Genomic DNA, 7,117 nt, shown 5'->3' on the forward strand with positions numbered 1-7,117 from the left:
TTTATATATGGTATAAGTGTGAAAGTTCATTTTTTTCCACATGGATTTGCAAATGATTTGGTACCATTATATTGAAAAGACCATTCTTTTCATGTTAGATTGCAATGGTTCCTTTGTGGCAAATCAAATGACTATATACGTGTGGGTCTATTTCTGGAGTCTCTATTCTGTTCCATTGGTCTATTGTTTATCCTTGCCCCAATATCCCTCTATTTTATAGTTTTATAATAAACCTTCAAATCCGGTAGTGTAAATCCTTCATCTTTGTTATTCTTAGTCAAGCTCATGTCAGCAATTCTAAGTCCTTTTATTTCCTTATAAATTTAGAATTTTGTTGTCAATTTCCACAAAAGTTTCTGTTGAGATTTTGATTGGGATAGCCTTGACTCTACAGATCAGTGTAGAGAGAACTGACATCTTTATAGTATTAAGTTTTTTAATCCATGAAGATGGACTATCTCTCCTTGATTTAGTTTGAGTAATATTAATTTGAATTAAAATGTAGTATTTTCAAATGGTTAAGAATAGAGTTACCATACAATCCAGTAATTCATTTCTAAGTATATACTCAGGAGAACTGAAAACATATGTCCATAGAAAAACTTATATATAAATATTCATAGTAGCATTATTCACAATAGGCAATAAGTAGAAATAATTCAAATGTTCATCAGTTGATGAACATATAAATAAAATGTGGTATACCCATACAATGAGATATTATTTGGCAATGAAAAAAAGAAAAAGAAGTGCAAATAAATGCTACAGCATGGATGAAACTTGAAAACATCATGCTAAGTGAAAGAAGCCAGTTACAAATGACCATATACAGTGATTTCATTTAAATAAAATGTCCGGAATAGGCTAATCTATAGAGACAGAAAGTAGATTAGTGGTTGCCTTCGGCTAAGGGAATGGGAAAGGAATGGGGGAGTGATGGCTAAGGGGTGTGGAGTTTATTTTGGGATAATAAAAATATTCTAAAATTGATTATGGTGATAGTTATACAACCCTGTTAATATATAAAAAGCCATTAAATTGTACACTTTATTTATTTATTTTTCAATTATAGCTGACATACATGATTATATTAATTTCAGGTGTACAACATAATGATTAGACATTTATATAACTTAAAAAGTGATCACCCTAATAAGTCTAGTACCCACTGGACACCATACATAGTTATTACAATATTATTGACTATATTCCCTATACTGTACTTTATATCCTCATGACTATTTTTATAACTGCCAGTTTGCAAACTGTATACTTTAAATGAGTTAGTTGTATGGTATGTGAATTACATCTCAATAAAGCTGTTTAAAAATTTAAAAATGTTTTAAGTTATTTTGTCCCTATCTATCGTTATGGGTTTAGTCACATTCTAATACATTATGTTTTGACACATTATAGTCACATTCTGAGGTACTAGGGATTAGGGCTTTGATATATGAATTTTGGATACCTGTCATCAAACAGAAAAAAATTATGTGTTTAAAAATTTACATTTCTGGGTCTTGTCCTAGGATCAGAAAAGTCTAGGAATCTGCATTTAACTAAAATTTCAGACCTCGTTTCTCTCAGTTGCCTGAGTCAGCAGCGAGCTCCCAAGAAGGTTGTTAAGAGCTAATTATTTGACTAGCCAGGGTCAAAAACAAACTATAGGATATCCCCTGTGAGCAGGAGGCAGAGGACAACTTTGTCCTGTGGGTTTTCAAGTTGAAAGAAACCAGATAGGGAATGGAAGCTCTAGAGTCCTTAGGCTTCTGGAGAAAGTTGCTAGAATTCCCTCTACATGGCAGAGCTTCTCCATCCCACCCTGGTCCCATCTCCACCTCTGGAGGAGCACATTTGAATCTTTGAAGGGTAAGGGGAAGTACTTGAGAGAGTTATATTTATCAAAAGAGTGAGGTAGGGCACTCCTCCCACATGGCCAGCCCAAGGAAAGGACATTGGAGGGCATTCCATAAGGGGATAGTCTCATCATGAAAAGGATAAGGTAGGGGGCAAGAATAAAGTCGATGAGAGTTTTCAATGTATTTTTTGACCAGTTCATCTATAAAACCAGGAGCTTGCCCTGAAAAGCAGTCCCATGTGCCCTGTGAGTCTGTGATCTTCTGAGACCCTCAGCTGGAGGTCTTGGAGGTCAGGTTCATCAAATCCAATAGTGCGGCACCTCCTCGAAGTGCTGGTATTGAGATCCAGGATGAAGCTCTGCCTCGTAACTTCATATCAGCTGGGAGAAGAGATGCAAGCTGGGCATATCACCTTTGTGGGAGTCTGGTTATCCTGATCTCAAAATCCCAGTCCAACTTCATGGCTGTTCCCAGGAGACTGACCACAGGTTACTCGTAGCAGAGACTTGTTTTTTCAGGGGTTGAGTCAGGCCAAGCCTACCCAGCCTGGCCTGGTTGGCTTTTCCAATATCTAAAGGCCACATGGCTGATATTGTCCTGTGCCCTGCCTAGAGGGGAGTACCCCATAGCTGTGCCCTGGGTGATTGGTCACCAGCCCCTATGGTGTCCTTCCTTACCAGCAGGAGCAGACCACAGGTACCAGGGCTGCCCAGGTTAGAATTGAGGGTGAGAGCCTTCCATGGCTGTGCCACTGGGGCTGAGGCAAGTGGTACTTAAAAGGAACTCAAAGAAATATCTCATGCCATACGTTTTTTCTGCCATACGTTTCTAGTAGGAAGAAGGTGAGAGGAGAAAAGGGCCTATATGCTCAATGACACATTCCTAGGCCTCCTGCCTGAGGAAGTCTGATTCAGCAAGTCTGGAAAGGGACCGAGAAACCTGAACTTTGGAAGATTCTCTTAGATCCTATATAAGCAGGTTTGGAAACTGGTTTTAGGTTACCCCGGTAGGGATTTGTTCAGAGAGCATGGGAAAGATCAGAGGGCAGTGTGAGAAAGTAGGCTTTGCTTCAGGTGTTGGGAGCCTCTCTCCCTTCCTGAACTCAGGGGCAAGAGCTTGGCTCACCCCATAACCTAAAACCCCAAACCAAGCCTCCTCGTCCAGGGGGAGACTGGGGTGTTCATACGTGGAGTGGTTCAGGCTGGAAGTGTGCCAGGAAGAGCAAGCCCAGGGTCGAGCCCCAGATGGAGGGTCCAGGAGGAGACTCCAGGTCCACAGCTTCAGTTTAGATTCTGATAGTGAAATTCTTATACGTTTACAAAATGCGGCTATTATTTCAAGCACCGTCTGCGCGAGCAGCTGCTTACTATTCTCAACAGTGTCCGCAAGATCTTGAACTCAAGTGGACGTGTGTCCACATGCAATACAGCCACACCCTCTCCTGATACATTTGAAGCTGGGTGTGCCTGGAACTCCAATGAAGGGCCTAGCTCTGCAGGTTCCACGTCAACAAGGGAAGCTTCTTCTAAGTTTGGCCTTCCGGATTTACTAGCCAGTTTCAGCAATATGTGTGGGTGCTTTAATCGTAGACAAGAGCAATCCTAACACAGTAAAGAGGTGACAGACTTTCCACCAGGCTAAAAGTTTTAGAAACTTTTATATTACATTACCAAATCCAATGTTATGGTTCCAATCAAATCGGGAAATAAAATGTCTACAATCTGTTTGGGTCTCTAAGACTCAGAACTCCTGGCCAAAAATGTGCCCTTTTATCTTCATTCCTTTAATCTGAAGTATTCTCTAAATGCATTTCCGTTTTGACAAACAATGCCCTATATTGGCATAAAACTCTTTATTGAAGCAACTTAGATCGTATTTTAGTATACCAACTGTTAGATTCAATTTGGTATAATATCCGAAAGCCTAATGCGTGCCAAGTTCCTACTCTCAGTGAGCATAGAGGTAAGGAGGAAAGCTCAGGGAGAGGTGTGCAATGAATGACATGGAGAGACTAGAAGCCAAGTACAGGTTGTTCTTAGGAGGAAGCCATCGCTTATGATTTCGGGATCAGAGAGACCAGAGAGGGCTTCGTGAGGGAAGAGATGCTTGATTTTGGACTCAAAGGATGAATAGGCTGTTAGGAAGAGGAGAGAGGGCAAAAGAACATTCTAGGCCATGGGAAAAGACTGGAGCAGTGCAGAGCATGCTCGAGGAGTTGTAGACAATTTGGTGTAGTCAGGATCTTGGGTGGGAGTGATGGTCGAGTTGAAGGGAGAGATAGGGCTGGCAAAACAGTGAAGTTGGACTGCAGAGGCCTAATCTCCCTTGAATTAGCTCAAGTGACGATATGGTGTACTGCAAGGGCTCGAGAAAGCTCATGGAAATGGTGCTCAGAAAGTAGAGTTGGGCCTCCTGATATGGAAGCACAGACAGCAGTGGTTCTGAGCTCTAATTCTCTTTCTGGTGGCCTATGATCTCCAGCCACTGCTTCCTTCTGCAGACTGTGTCCTCTCTTTCCCCATGGAGCCAACTCTGTCTGGCCCTGACTCAACCTACTCTGTAGGCCCAGGGTTCATCACTACAGCCTCTTTATTCTTGGTTCCAACCCAAGGGAGATAATTCTATTTGCTAGTGGCCAGTCAGTGGACTGGTTCCTCTGGATCAATCATCTGCCTCTGGAATCATTAGCTGTTCTGGTGGGGGAAAGGTTACATGGTAAAAACATGGCCTTCAACAGAGATTGTAGTATATGTGGGGTCATTTAAAAAAGGAGTGTGGGCTGGGCAGGCCCTCCAATCATGTCTTCTTCCATTAGTGGGGGTCAGTGGGAACTATCACATGTTTTGAGGAGAACAGCACAATCAAAGCTGTGGTTTTCAGGTTACTCTCCACCATGTGTAGGATAGACTGAAGATGAAGGGGAAGTTGCCCACATGGATCAAATGTCTATTATGTACCAGGTACTGTGCTAAATGATGTACACATATTATTTTATTTAGTTTTCACAAGGGCCCATTTTACTTATGAGGAAACTGAGGCAAAGAAGCTTGGAAGTATGAAGTAACTTGCCCAAATTCACACAGCTAAGTGATACAATTGTCATTTGAACCTGAAATTAGTCCAGACTTAAAATCTATCACATTAAGGAGGAAAATCAGCTAGGACAGCCTCTTGTGGATGTCTGTCGGTGCCTTCTGTGTTATGAGTGCACACTGAATCTGTCATCTCCTGACTCTTTTCTGTGCCTCTTCCTAGGTCTTGTATCTTGTTAATGCTGTCACCATCTATCCAGTCGCCCAAGCCCAAATCTCTCTAAATCTCACTTTCCTTCTCTGTGAAAAAAAGACAATAACAATATGTCTCAAAGGTTGTTGTGCGACTTAAATGATGCGATTCTCATGAAGTGCTCAGAATCGAGCCTGGAGCTTGGCGTGTGGTGTATGCGGAGCTGACAGACTGGATGTGGAAGACAACAGGAGTTGGAGTTTTATTCGTCTAATGAAGGAGCTGGCAAACTTTTTCTGTAAAAAGCCAAGTAGTAAATATTTTCAGCTCTGTGGGTTATATAGTCTCTGTTGCAACTATCTAAATTTACCATTGTAGGGAAAAACCAGCCATAGGCAAGACATAAATGAAAGGGCACAGCTATATTCCAAGAAAACTTTTGTACAAAAACAAGTAGGGGGCCAATTTGGCCCTTGGACTGTAGTTTGCTATTTCCTAGTCTTTATCCTAGCTCCTTCCATGAGGGTGAGGCCATGACTGTTTAGTTAACAGATTTTCCTCCAGGATCTAACATGGTGCATGGTACATAGGAAGTCCTCTATAAATACTTGTTAAAGGGATGATTAAATGAGCAAAAGCAAGCAAGTAAGCAAGAACAAAAGAATGGCGGAGAAGGCACAGAACTTTGGGGATCAATTGGGTACCAGCTGCAAGGTTTAATGTAAAAAATTAAAACCAGGCTAGGGACTTTAAGCAAAAGGGGATTTAATATGGCAAATTACAAACTTGTTAGAAGGATTTGGAGAGAGAGCTCTATGCTGGACCTTGAGAATGACTCTCAGAATGCGGCAGAACTGATCTACCAGGAGAGCTGCCTCCTCAGCCACAATCAGGAAGGTGGAATTCAAGAAGCTGCCCCTGGAGCTGTTGACCTCAAGAACACCATAGCTGCAATACAACAGTCAGAAAGGGGGCAGAAAGCCAGGAACAGAACGCCATTGCTGCCACCACCACATCTGCCAGCATGTTGGGATGTGGAGCCTAGCCACTGCCACCCCCCCACAACTGGACTCTTGATACTCAGGAAGTTGGAGATTGAACATTGGTGGCTCCATGACCTTGTTTTCCTGCAGAAAACAGCTAAAACCTGCAGGAAATTGGCTTCGGTCTTACTTCTGCCTTCCTAAATTTGTGCAAGTATGTCCAATTGCTATAGCCTAATGGACACTCATGATCCTAATGGTAAGAGAGTCTGAGGATGTAGTTTTTAGTTTTCTTGACTCTGTAGCACCAGGAGGCATCTGAGAGAGATGCGGGAATGGATTCTTATTACGTTTAGCCCAACCTGTACATTCTGGTGATCTATTGCTGCAAAATAAACCTTAGTGTCTTAAAACCACAGTCGTTTATTTGGCTCGGAAATTTTAAATTTGGGCAGGACTAGTAGCGGGCAGCTTGTGTCTGCTCCATAAAGAATCTGGGGTGGTTGAACTAGTGGCTTAACACGGGCTCCGCCATGTGAGCAAGCCCACCGAGCCACCTGGGAGCCCAAGTGAAAAAGAACCAAAGTCCTCACCAATATCACCAAGAGCCCGAGCTGAGCTCCTAGGCAGCAGCCAGCATAAACTTACCAGCCATGTGTGTGAGACGTTGTGCAAGCAGTTCCTCCAGCCACATCTGAGCTGCCTCAGCTGATGCTGTGTGGAGCAGAGATGTCTCTGATGAGCCCTGCCCAAATTGGAGACTCGTGAATAAAATAAATGACTGTTTCTATTTGCCACTAAGTTTTGGGGTGGTTTGTCTTGCAGCAAGAGATCACCAGAACGTGTAGGCTGTACTGAATGCGAAGGAGGGAGGGGACCAGATAGGACAATCAACAAACAATGAAGCAGCCAATCCCAAGGGTGGATAATATTTGACCTAAGTATAGGCCAAGTCCACCACCCCCTTGAACCTCCAACATTCAGACTTAGCAGCTTTCTAACTCTGGTGTTTCCTGAAAACCTACCCGATGTGCTTTAGGCTATATCTGC

This window comes from Pteropus medius, unplaced genomic scaffold, assembly GCF_902729225.1.
Source record: "Pteropus medius unplaced genomic scaffold, Ma_sr-lr_union100, whole genome shotgun sequence".
NCBI classification, from domain to species: Eukaryota; Metazoa; Chordata; class Mammalia; order Chiroptera; family Pteropodidae; genus Pteropus; species Pteropus medius.